Here is a 14,586-nt window from a genome sequence, read left to right as displayed (position 1 = left end):
ATTAAAAGAAGCCTTTCAATGTTTATTAACAAACAGTTGATCGTATTTTTCGGGAAACCACACAAGCACTTCAAGTCTCTCTTAACTTTGAAGGAAGTGATTCTTGCCCAGAATCCTCTGCTTTCTGTCTAATTATAAGACATCACTCACATCCCATACACATTTGATTTGTTTCTTTATCTTTGTCACACTTATGCACGAAATTTTTTATTTTCCAACATTCTGGTTACTGTTTGGCTTGAGTTTTGGATTATTTATTGTAACCAAACGAGGGGCTAATGTGGAATTTTAAACGCTGATTGAAGATAAGATTTAGGCGCGTGAATTTCAACGGTTTTTAAAGCCATGCGTGCTGATGTATACCTGGGAGTAACCAAACTGTCACATCGCGTTTTTTTATCAGGCGACGTTTAGTGATCTCATCATAATCATCACGGTTTTCGTAAGAAGGAAGGCGAACATTTGATGATTGTTTAGATTTACGTTGATGATATCATCTTCGGCTCCACGAATCCTAGCTTAACAGCTGAATTCAGAAAGTTGATGGAGACTAAATTTGAAATGAGCACAATGGGTCCAATTAACTTTTTCCTTGGTTTGAATATTAGACAGGGACCAGAAGGTATCTTTATAAACCAGGAAGCATACACCAAGAACTTGCTGACAAAATTTGGAATGAAGGGTGACTCAAAAGTGAAGGTTCCTATGGCATTTGGAACTAAGCTAACCCCATCTTAGGAGAAACCTGCTGTGGATATAACACTTTATCGACAAATGATCGGGTCCCTTATGTATCTAACAGCTAGTATACCAGATATTATGTTTGCTGTTTGTTACTGTGCCAGGTTTCAAGCCAATCCAAGAGAACCTCACATGCTTGCTGTGAAGAACATTTTTCGATATCTGAAGAAAACTTCATCTCTCGGTCTCTGGTATCCTGCAAGATCTGGATTTTTCATCCAAGCCTTCTCTGATGCTGATCTAGGAGGATGTGGACTGGACAGAAAGAGTACTACAGGTGGATGCCAATTTCTTGACGGGAAACTTATTAGTTGGCAGTCCAAGAAACAAACCTGTGTTTCATTATCCACAGCTGAAGCTGAATATATTGCTGCAGCATCCTGCACCTCTCAAGTGGTTTGGATTCAAAGTCAACTAAGAGATTATGGGCTAAGTATGAAGAAGATTGCTCTTTATTGCGATTCTGAAAGTGCAATTAGGATTTGTCATAATCCAGTGCAACACTCAAAAACTAAGCATATTGCACTTCGGTATCATTTCATCAAGGATCATGTAGAAGATGGGAACATAGAAGTACACTTTGTACGATCTGCTGATCAACTGGCTGACATCTTTACTAAAGCCTTACCAGAAGCAACCTTTAGCAAAATCTTACAAGGCTTGGGTATGATGGAAGGAGAGTCGGTACCGAATCCTCAATACTCTCATTAAAATTAGACAACCGAAATGGACTGACCGCTCGGTCTATTTCGGATCTAGACATTTAGGGAACCGAAATGGACAGACCGCTCGGTCTATCTCGACTCCGTAATTTTATGGAACCGAAATGAACCGAACGCTCGGTCTATTTCGCTTCACTCATTTGAAATATGGTTTCGGTTGTATATTCTGTGTATATCTCTCTTTTGATTTGAACGTAATTATTTTATCTTTCTGTTTTTATTCTTTTTCAGAAAATTTCAAAAATTTCAAAAATATTTTATCTTTCTGTTTTTATTCTTTTTCAGAAAATTTCAAAAATTTCAAAAATATTTTATCTTTCTGTTTTTATTCTTTTTCAGAAAATTTCAAAAATTTCAAAAATATTTTATCTTTCTGTTTTTATTCTTTTTCAGAAAATTTCAAAATTCCAAAAATATTTTTTTATTTTTTTGTCTCGTATGTTTGTATGTTTGGTTTGTTTGGTGTGTTTCTTTACTTTTCATAGGTGATATGAATACCCATATAATCGACTGTGGATCTAAGGAAGGTAAGATTCAATTTCAAAATGAACTAGTTAAGGGTCCCTAGAAGCATGCTGCTGCATGTTGTATTAAGCCTCTATGATCTTGAGCAGGCCTTAATGATTCGATTAACACCCATCGTTTCTTCCAAATCAGGCTAATTTATATTACTCGGTCTAGAGCTACCTTACTCTTCTCATTTGAGTAAAGAGTTTCTCTGCTTTGTAAGGATTATCTAGCAGAAGGTACATTTGGTTCTTTAGCCACCTCCTTATATTGTCCATCTACTTTCGGTTCACCAACGTAGCCCTTGAGACTCTCGGTCTTTACCACTGAGGTTTATGGTTACACAACATCTATGTTTGTGATCTTAGATACGTATACCACGTGCTGAGTGAAACCCAATATCCAACACCAAAAATGGATTGACGGTGAATTATATATTCAAGAACTTACTGGTTACTTGAGGAAATCTCTCTTTTTATTTTTGTGTGATCTTTTATGAAATTGTCTACTACCAAGACATTTCTTCCCAAAGAGATCCAGTTTATTTTTCTTTTGAGATTTCTGATTTCTCTATAGTCACTAAAACAATAAAACCCACCTACCTGTTCTACAGACCACATCGGTCTCACAGGTACTTCTTCCAATGTTCGGTTTTATGTTGAAACTCGAAGTTCGGTTGAAGATAAACTACCCTAAGCCTGTGATTAAAAGAAGCCTTTCAATGTTTATTAACAAACAGTTGATCGTATTTTTCGGGAAACCACACAAGCACTTCAAGTCTCTCTTAACTTTGAAGGAAGTGAGTCTTGCCCAGAATCCTATGCTTTCTGTCTAATTATAAGACATCACTCACATCCCATACACATTTGATTTGTTTCTTTATCTTTGTCACACTTATGCACGAAATTTTTTATTTTCCAACATTCTGGTTACTGTTTGGCTTGAGTTTTGGATTATTTATTGTAACCAAACGAGGGGCTAATGTGGAATTTTAAACGCTGATTGAAGATAAGATTTAGGCGCGTGAATTTCAACGGTTTTTAAAGCCATGCGTGCTGATGTATACCTGGGAGTAACCAAACTGTCACATCGCGTTTTTTTTCAGGCGACGTTTAGTGATCTCATCATAATCATCACGGTTTTCGTAAGAAGGAAGGCGAACATTTGATGATTGTTGAGATTTACGTTGATGATATCATCTTCGGCTCCACGAATCCTAGCTTAACAGCTGAATTCAGAAAGTTGATGGAGACTAAATTTGAAATGAGCACAATGAGTCCAATTAACTTTTTCCTTGGTTTGAATATTAGACAGGGACCAGAAGGTATCTTTATAAACCAGGAAGCATACACCAAGAACTTGCTGACAAAATTTGGAATGAAGGGTGACTCAAAAGTGAAGGTTCCTATGGCATTTGGAACTAAGCTAACCCCATCTTAGGAGAAACCTGCTGTGGATATAACACTTTATCGAAAAATGATCGGGTCCCTTATGTATCTAACAGCTAGTAGACCAGATATTATGTTTGTTTTTTGTTACTGTGCCAGGTTTCAAGCCAATCCAAGAGAACCTCACATGCTTGCTGTGAAGAACATTTTTCGATATCTGAAGAAAACTTCATCTCTCGGTCTCTGGTATCCTACAAGATCTGGATTTTTCATCCAAGCCTTCTCTGATGCTGATCTAGGAGGATGTGGACTGGACAGAAAGAGTACTACAGGTGGATGCCAATTTCTTGACGGGAAACTGATTAGTTAGCAGTCCAAGAAACAAACCTGTGTTTCATTATCCACAGCCAAAGCTGAATATATTGCTGCAGCATCCTGCACCTCTCAAGTGGTTTGGATTCAAAGTCAACTAAGAGATTATGGGCTAAGTATGAAGAAGATTGCTCTTTATTGCGATTCTGAAAGTGCAATTAGGATTTGTCATAATCCAGTGCAACACTCAAAAACTAAGCATATTGCACTTCGGTATCATTTCATCAAGGATCATGTAGAAGATGGGAACATAGAAGTACACTTTGTACGATCTGCTGATCAACTGGCTGACATCTTTACTAAAGCCTTACCAGAAGCAACCTTTAGCAAAATCTTACAAGGCTTGGGTATGATGGAAGGAGAGTCGGTACCGAATCCTCAATACTCTCATTAAAATTAGACAACCGAAATGGACAGAACGCTCGGTCTATCTCGACTCCGTAATTTTCTGGAACCGAAATGAACCGAACGCTCGGTCTATTTCGCTTCACTCATTTGAAATAAGGTTTCAGTTGTATATTCTGTGTATATCTCTCTTTTGATTTGAACTTAATTATTTTATCTTTCTGTTTTTATTCTTTTTCAGAAAATTTCAAAAATTCCAAAAATATTTTATCTTTCTGTTTTTATTCTTTTTCAAAAAATTTCAAAAGTTCCAAAAATATTTTATCTTTCTGTTTTTATTCTTTTTCAGAAAATTTCAAAATTCCAAAAATATTTTTTTTATTTTTTTTGTCTCGTATGTTTGTATGTTTGGTTTGTTTGGTGTGTTTCTTTACTTTTCATAGGTGATATGAATACCCATATAATCGACTGTGGATCTAAGGAAGGTAAGATTCAATTTCAAAATGAACTAGTTAAGGGTCCCTAGAAGCATGCTGCTGCATGTTGTTTTAAGCCTCTACGATCTTGAGCAGGCCTTAATGATTCGATTAACACCCATCGTTTCTTCCAAATCAGGCTAATTTATATTACTCGGTCTAGAGCTACCTTACTCTTCTCATATGAGTAAAGAGTTTCTCTGCTTTGTCATGATTATCTAGCAGAAGGTACATTCGGTTCTTTAGCCACCTCCTTATATTCTCCATCTACTTTCGGTTCACCAACGTAACCCTTGAGACTCTCGGTCTTTACCACTGAGGTTTATGGTTACACAACATCTGTGTTTGTGATCTTAGATACGTATACCACGTGCTGAGTGAAACCCAATATCCAACACCAAAAATGGATTGACGGTGAATTATATATTCAAGAACTTACTGGTTACCTGAGGAAATCTCTTTTTTTATTTTTGTGTGATCTTTTATGAAATTGTCTACTACCAAGGCATTTCTTCCTAAAGAGATCCAGTTTATTTTTTTTTGAGATTTCTGATTCCTCTATAGTCACTAAAACAATAAAACCCACCTACCTGTTCTACAGACCACACCGGTCTCACAGGTACTTCTTCCAACGTTCGGTTTTATGTTGAAACTCGAAGTTCGGTTGAAGATAAACTACCCTAAGCCTGTGATTAAAAGAAGCCTTTCAATGTTTATTAACAAACAGTTGATCGTATTTTTCGGGAAACCACACAAGCACTTCAAGTCTCTCTTGACTTTGAAGGAAGTGATTTTTTCCCGGAATCCTCTGCTTTCTGTCTAATTATAAGACATCACTCACATCCCATAAACATTTGATTTGTTTCTTTATCTTTATCACACTTATGCACGAAATTTTTTATTTTCCAACATTCTTGTTACTGTTTGGCTTGAGTTTTGGATTATTTATTGTAACCAAACGAGGGGCTAATGTGGAATTTTAAACGCCGATTGAAGATAAGATTTAGGCGCGTGAATTTGAGCGATTTTTAAAGCCATGCGTGCTGACGTATACCTGGGAGTAACCAAACTGTCACATCGCGTTTTTTCAGGCGACGTTTAGTGATCTCATCATAATCATCATGGTTTTCTCTCTCCAGGCAATGGTATATAAAGGGTTGAACATCTTATTTGTCTTTTACCAGCGTTCAATTCTCTCAAACTTACCAGCATTCAAGTGTCTCAAACTACGAGTAAACAGTGTTCATCATCTTCTTCATCCATCAATGGCGACTTCTTCTTCAGTACATGAACACACGGCATCATCATCCTTGATTACCATTAAACCTAACCAAAATATGATCATTGAACTTAATCCGTTCTTATATGACTCATATATGATGCAGGTTGTGGAATGTTTAAAATATTCCCCCTGGTTTTAGCCCAAACCCAGGTTGAAGCAGTCCCAATGTCGCTATTATCACAGGTTTATTCCACGGCGACTTATGACAAAAACAAAGATCGTATCTATTTTACCATCCACGACAAGAAGGCTTCGGTTTCAAAGGTGAAGTTCTGTTCAATTTTGAATCTTGCAGTCGATTCCTCTGTCATCTCGCCGGACTTCATCACCACATCTCAGCTATTTTCAATGACGTACGAGATGGGGTATACCGATGTACTAACAACCATCACTAAAGTGAAGAAATCTTGTTTACCCTCTCAGTGGAATGGCTTGCTCACTCTACTGCTTAAGAGTTTGGCAGAACGATGTGGTGGTTCCGATACTACTAGCAAGGGTTTTCTCGCTATTCTTTACGGCCTCTACAACGGGATCAATCTTGATTATGGATCTATAATCTGGTCTCAGGTGGTGCAGAGTCTCAATACATCGACACGACATTCTGAAGTTTCATGTGGGCGTTTTTGGACCCTGATTACAAGGAAGGCAATTAATTCTTTAGAGATTCCGATCATGTAGGATGCTCTACTTGCTTCTGTTGCCACATTCCATAGAAAGAAGATAATTCTCTCTAATCCGCTTAAGTTTCCTCATTATGGAATGATTCCTGAGACTATGTATCGTGGCGTTACAGAAAAGAGCAATGTCTTGGCTGGCTATAGGAATCTTCCTTCTATCGGACCAAGAGTTTTGTCTCCAGAGCAACAAGCAACTTTGGATGCACTAGAAAAGCCTACCAACAGAGGAAAGAGGGTTTCAAAGAAAGAGGATCCTGGGGAACGTAAGTCCAAGAACTCTAAACGCAAGTCTGGTGAAGGAGATACTTCTCAACCGAAACAGAAGAAGATAAAGAAGATGGCTCGCAGACCTAGAGGGAACACTCCTCTAAGCACAGATCATGCAGATAAGCAAAGTGAGGAAGAAGAGGTTCATCATGTCTCACCCCGAGAGCCCACTCCTCCACAATCTCCTACTCCACCAGAATCTCCAAATCACAACAGAGTTCCAACTCCAACCCAATCGCCAAAACAGACTGTTCCACTTTCTGTTCCCCCTGTTACTACACCCCTTACCACTCAAGCAACAACTTTGCCAACCCCACCACCAATTACTTCAGTTCCTATTTCTACTATACCCTTATCTTCTCCACTTATAACCGAATCCACAACCACTACCATTCCCAAATCCACCATGGAAGTCAATATATCTGATACAGGGGCTACTACTGTGACTGCAACTCCAATCGATACCAAACTACCTTCACCAACCCCATCATCTGATTCTGGTGCTACTGTTGGGGGAGATGATGAAGAATTTGACTCGATTTACTACTGTCCTTACCGACTTCAAACCGATGATGAGATTGATGCTCCTGTCACAAGTCAACAAATACAGGGCGTTCATGAGAAGTTGTATCATTTGCTTGCTGACAACAAAGCTTATGGTGGTGTTGTTCTTAAAGCATTTCTGGAGACAGCCATTGAGCAGTATACTCAGGCAATTGACAATTCTACGAAGGTAGTTAATGAGTCTACCTCCACCTGTAAGCAGGCCACCAAAGACGTTTCTGAGATTGTTCATACAACTCAGATTTTTCTTGAGTCGTTAAAATCTCATGCTGACACCCATGCAGCACACTATCAATCCTCTGTGGACTCCTTTTCTAAGTCCCTTCATGATGAAACTACTAAGTTTGAGGCTGTACGCTCTGAGCTTAAAACAGAAACCACTTCTTTCTTAAAATCAGTGGATTCTCGTTTTGATGCTCTTGCTGCTAATCTTGCAACAGAGGGTGCCTTGAAGGAGGATTTGGCTAAAAAGCAAGCAACAATTGATGTTCAGAAAGTGCAGCTGGCCCAGGCAGAGAAAGAAATTTCTTTGATGAAAGTTCAGAGGGCTGTTTATAAAAGTTATGCAGGAGATGTAAAAGATTTGCTGACAAATTTGCTTGAAGCGCATGATCCGATCTTAACTCTGACTATTTGGAATCATCTTCAATCCAAACTTCTTCCTGCTATTGCCATTTTAAGTGAAATGAAAGGTGTTTCGGAGGGGGTTGTACCTCCAAAACAAGGGGAAGAGAGTAGCGCTCGTTATTTTGTTCGACCGAAACCGATTGTAAAGACAGAAGATGAACAACCGAAAGTCACAACAGAACTGAAGGTTAATTTAGCTTCGGGTTCTGGTTCTCAATCAAAGCAGAAAAGGATTAATGATGACAGTGAGAGTGATGTTGAATAAACTATAGCCGATGCTCTAAAACGAAAGAAAAGAAACAGAGAGCTTGATGAAACGATGAAAGTGGTTAGTGAAGCAGAGGAGCAGGAAAAGAGAAACAAGGAAGAAGAGGATGTCTTGTAATGCAAGAAGGCTTTGTTTCCTGAGTGGAACAGAGACACACTTATCAATCAAGCAATTGAATTTCCTTATGTTTATTGGTTGGAACCAGTTGCTTCATTTGATTGTGATAACTCTAAAGACTCGCAGTTTGATATGCCTATTACCAGAAAAGCTTTTACATTTCACTGCTTTGAGGCGACTGTTGAGTTTCCACATCCACACCCGAAGGTTGACAGGGAATTGATCGATTTTTACTTGAAGTATGGTCAACTGCAGTACTTAACTTGGAGTGCACAGAAGATTATAAAAGTTAAGGTACTGACACCTTCACCTGCTGGGAGATTCGTAAATGTCAATTTCAAAATCACCCGTGGTTCAGCAAACACGGTGTCTATAATCTCTCTAGCAGATCTTCCTAACCTCAATCCTCATGACTGGATTCTGCTATACAACATTCTGCTCTCTGATCCTAGGGAGTATGAGCCGATTTTAGATCATCTTAAGAGAATGTTGGCCTCCTATATTCATGAGCTTGCAACTATGGATCAGGAGATAGCAAAGGTAATGAATAAAAAGCCGACTGTGAAGCCAACGCCTAAACCTGGTGATGTAAACATGATGAAATTAGGACAGATAGATTCAGCAAATCTAACTGTCATGTTCACGAAAGGAGAAGGACTCAAGTTTCTGTTTGCTCTGGCTGATAAGCATCTGTTTTCAACAGACTGTTTGGAGCATATCATCAATATCATACACCGATGCAAGCAGAATTCAGCGGCTGATAAAAAGAATTTTACTGACATGCTTCGTTGGTATATTACTTTTCGCCATCATATGATAGCCATTATACTGAAGGTGTTCAAAACTGTGAAGAAGCCTCCAGCTGTTAAAAAGGAATGAGGTTTCGGCTCCAAAGACGCAAAGGAGGAGATTGTTGAGTCCATTTGTGTTGCGTCTTGGGCCATATATTTTGTATCCGGATTGGGCCTGTCCATCCGTGTCTATCTAGATTAGTTTCGTTGTTATCTAGATTTGCTGTTAGGGTTATAGTATATATGCATGCATGTATGCGTATATTGATAACGGTGATTAATTACATAGATTCTTGTAACCCTAAACACGTCTACAAATTGAAGTTCTTTATCGAGCTCTTCTGATGTGTTATCCCATTAATCATACGACATATTCAGTGTCATACTTGTGTTCTTTATTACGTTCTTGTTTAATATCCTGCTTAGAATCATACAATCCTAAAAGAACTTTGTTCTAACAGACTGCAATCACGATAAAAGAAATATCCAAATATATTGATATTTTTAAGACCCCAAATTCTAACATATTCTTGACATACATCCATTATCAACCTTATCCTCACCTTACCTTGTCCATAGCTAAATGTTATCCTAGCTTATTCTTTGGGATTACGTTATCGCATTTTTCTTATCTTTAGGCTTTATGTTAGCTACCTATTTTCTATATAAACCACAAGATGTAAGCTTTTGTAGTGAATTCATAATAACATTTGTTGATTTAAATCTGATAGTAAATTTATATGGAATTTGTGTACCTTAATCAATAAATTCTGAAATAACTTCTTCTAGCTTCTATCATTTTCTTTTTTGCTTTATTTGGGTTTTTATCCATTTCGTATTTTAATACTACCATGGCATCGTTTATTTGTCATACTAGTTTTTAACAGAAGTATATGGTGGTCATGAATGCTGCCGGTTTTGGTTACACATGGAACTAAAGTGTGGTCATGAGTGTCATGTTGGTTACTAAGTGGATTATCGGTTTTTCACTCGATCTCCCATTTTCCAATTACCAAATTTACATAACAGATAATTTATGGTGCTTTCATCTGATTTTTGCCTCACAGATTGTAAAAACAATTAAAGCGAAAACTTTAACAATATGAGTTTGTATTTTGGTTGTGGTTATTACATTAACGAAATTCGAAACTACGTCCATAACTAGTTTGATATTTGGTTCAGTCCTTGAGCTTTATTTGATCACAGAACAAAAAGAAGATAAATTAATAATTATTTTGGTTATAATGAAATATCAGTTTAAAAGTCTTATTAAAGTAAATACATGTACTATTAAGAAACCTTTGTAAAATAAAGTTCATGAAACACGACTAATTAATAAGAATATTACCATTTCAAATTACATATAAACTTTATTTTTCAACGATTACAGAGAGATTGATGCCGATTGTGTTAGATTTTGAGTTTCAAATATCAATAAAAAGACTTGTAAAATTCAAGGATCCGGTATATAAAATACTTTCCAAAATCTATGATTTTGATCCTATTGCATCGGTATCATGAAATTTGTTTTGAGATAATCCAAAAAAATCGATTTGATATTATAGCCATTTTCCAAATTTCAAACACATAAATATCTTGCTTTGTGTTGCATTCGTCAGATAAATTTTCATAGAGAAGAAACGGCTTTTGTGATATATATTTTCAACAAATTTCAAATTTTATATATATATATATATATATATATATATATATATATATATATATATATATATATATATATATATATATATATATATATATATATATATATATATATATATATATATATATATATATATATATATAGTTAGGTTGTGAGACAGCCTAATTTTGTGAGACCGTAAGACGCATTTTTTTAGTTTATTTTATTTTTTTAGTTAATTCAAGTTTCGAAAATAATATTTAAAAAAAGAATTTTTGGATTTTTCCATTTATTTTGCATTTTAAAATTATTTTTTAGAATATATACAGTGTAATATTCTATTAGAATAGTTCACGTATTTTAAAAAAAACGGAATTTTATTTATTTATTTTTATTTTTTTTAGTTAATTCAAGTTCCGAAAATAATATTTAAAAAAAGATTTTTTAGATTTTTCCATTTATTTTGCATTTTAAAATTATTTTTTAGAATATGTACAGTTTAATATTCTATTAGAATATTTCACGTATTTTTCAAAAATAAAAAAACGAGATTTTTTTTTAGTTAATTCAAGTTCCGAAAATAATATTTAAAAAAAGAATTTTAGGATTTTTCCATTTATTTTGCATTTTAAAATTATTTTTAGATTTGGTCTCACGGTCTCATAAAATTAGAATGGTCTCAAATGAACCTGAAAACACACACACACACACACACACACACACACACACACACACACACATATATATATATATATATATATATATATATATATATATATATATATATATATATATATATATATATATATATCAAAGATGATAGGTTTAATAGAAAACAAAACCCTTTTTTTGTAATGGACGCAGACCTTGTGTTTTGGCAGGAAAATTTTGGGTTGGGCTATCTTTATATGGATTTTTTTTAGGGTCGGGACATATTTTTTGGTCCGGGACAGTGTCCCGCTTCCACAAGAGTAGCTCCTTCTTTTTGAATATATATATATATATATATATATATATATATATATATATATATATATATATATATATATATATATATATATATATATATATATATATATATATATATATATATATATATATATATGAAATTTCTAGGTCCATACTAGTGCGACTTCCTCGGACCACTTGTTTCCAAGTTCTTATTAGTTATCTAAGTGTATATAACCAAATGAAACTCAAACTTGTTTTATATAAAATCATGACTACACAAAATGTATTACACTAAAATAATTGAAAAGTTTTAGGGTGTATATGGAGGTCGCTAACAAAAAACAAATGAGGTGTCACATTTAATTTTATTATGTGTGTAAACCTTTAGGTTTATCATAAAATCAAGAGCAAATTATACGAATGGTCCCTGCTGTTTGGAGTAATTTGTTTGTTTGGTCTCTAACTTACTTTTTTAAAACTCGGATAGTCCCTATCATTTGGTTTTGTTTCGCACTTGGTCCCTATCATATTTAAAAAAAACTATATTAACCTTCTTTATTTTATTTTAAAATTGCTTATTGTTTATTTTTTATTTATTTAATAAAAAATGTCTAATAATGTAAATTAAAGAAAAAGTCAAAATCAATTAAATACAAAAACCTAACATCTAGAAACATGGGGCACAAATGTTTCGTCCCCATTTCCTGACTTGCTACCTTTTTTCTAATTATCACCGCCGACGATATATCTGTTGATTTAGGTGTCTAAGTCAATAACTAAATTTATATATTTTTGAAATAAAAACAAAGTCTTTTTTGGGCTGCCTTCAAAACTAGCAACCGAGAAGAATTATATTTGGAGAGAGAGAGGATAATTTATTAATATTGTTGAGTCTATTTGTGTTGCGTCATGGGCCTTATGTTTTGTATCCGGATTGAGCCTGCCCATCCGTGATTATCTAGTAGTGTTATAGTATAAATATGCATGCATGTATGCATAATACAAAGTTAATTATTACGTTCATTATTTTTGTAACCCTAAACACCTCTACAGTCGAAATTTTTAATCGAACTCTTTTGAGGTGTTGAAATATTAATCATTCGACACATTCAAAGCCATACTTGTGTTCTTATTTACTTTCATAATTGTTTGCTTGCATAGAATCTAACGATCCTTAAAGAACTTTTGTTCTAACAATTGGTATCAGAGCAGGAGACTATGTGATCAATACACATTCCTTCTGTATTCAGAATTCCTTAGGGTTTCCGCTTTTATCGTATAAATAGAAGCCATCATCGTTGTTTCAACGGCAACTCTGTTTTTTAGATAAAACCTTAATCTCAACTTTACAGGTTTGATTCTAGAAGCTCACCATGTCTCACGAAGATTCACAAACAAATCCCATCAACATCTCAAACAACATTGGATCTACTACCAGGATACCCATACTCTACACTCAAGACTATGAAGTATGGGTGCATCACTTTGAAGACTACGTGGTTGGATCTGAAGACAATGGCTATCTCATCGGGAAGCCATCATACTTGGACCGTTTGTTCACTCGGGAACGAACATGACAGTTAAGACCCAAAAGGAATAGAACAAGCTGGTGGCCGATGAACAGAAGATGCCACAGGATGAGAAAGACAAGCTACTGTGTAATGTGAAGGCCATGAGAATGATAAGATTCGCCTTGCAATCTGACACATTTTGTTTAGTTAGTTCATGCACGACGGCCAAAGAAATCTGAGATAGGTTGAAAGAACTCTATTAAACTGATGAAGACTTGGAACACTCCATTCAAACGTTGCTGCTGTCAGAATTTAGAGTTTTCGAACAGAAACCAGAGGAGAAAATCATACAAACTTTTGATCGGTTCAATCATCTCCTAAGTAAGATGAATAAACACGGAATAACAAGAAAGTTGATTGAGCAGAAGGTGACTTTCATGAATGTGTTGAGACCGGAATGGATGGCTGTGGTTTCTACTGCGAAAGCGCATGAACAATTTAAATCTTACTCGCTAGCGAAACTTGTGGGAATACTTAAGTCCCATGAAAGTGTAGTAACCAAAGAAGCGAAAGTGGTTTCTGGTGTGGGATCGCTGGCTCTTGTCTCAAAAGGAAAAAGTGTTGCAAAAGAAGAGGAAGAGTCTGATATGTCTGAGTGTGTCCTTACAAGCGAGGAGTATGCTATGATGGTCACCAATCCAAAGAAGTTTGCAAGGAGAAAATTTCCCGTTAACAAGAACCGAAACTGGCAGGGAAGTTATAACTCTGAGAAGGTGAAGGATGAAACAAAAATCTCCTCTAAAAAGGATGAAGATAAGAAAGAGAGCAAACTTGCAGGAGACTCAGGATACGACTGCAATTACTGTCACGACAAGAACCACTTTGCCAAGGATTGCATGCTAAGGAAAAAGGCTGAGAAAAGAGATGATGAAGATGACGAGGCGTACTATATGCGCAAGTTGGAAGAGATCAAGAAAAAGAAGGCGAATAACAGTTCTATGAATGCCTTGATTGTACAGGAGATTGCTGATGAAGTCGAGTTCAGTGGCATCGAAGTTTGGTCAACCGATTCTGAAGATGAAGAGGTGAGAAAGCCCACTCATGGAAAGGCTTATGTGGCAAAGGAAGTAGGTCAACCGAAAGTGCGAGTGAGGAACCGAACCTGACTGAGAACAAATGTTTTGCAGCAAAGCCAGTTAGTGAGCAGATCAACGACCGCGATCGTTTGATCAAAAAGATACAATCTATCCTAGAATCTCTTAAAGTTCCAATAACAGAATATGAAGAAGAATTAAATGAATTAAAACCTAAATTTTCTAATCTAAGTGGTAGTCTCAT

Source organism: Lactuca sativa, chromosome 5 (genome assembly GCF_002870075.4).
Source record: "Lactuca sativa cultivar Salinas chromosome 5, Lsat_Salinas_v11, whole genome shotgun sequence".
NCBI classification, from domain to species: Eukaryota; Viridiplantae; Streptophyta; class Magnoliopsida; order Asterales; family Asteraceae; genus Lactuca; species Lactuca sativa.
This window is presented reverse-complemented; position numbering follows the sequence as displayed.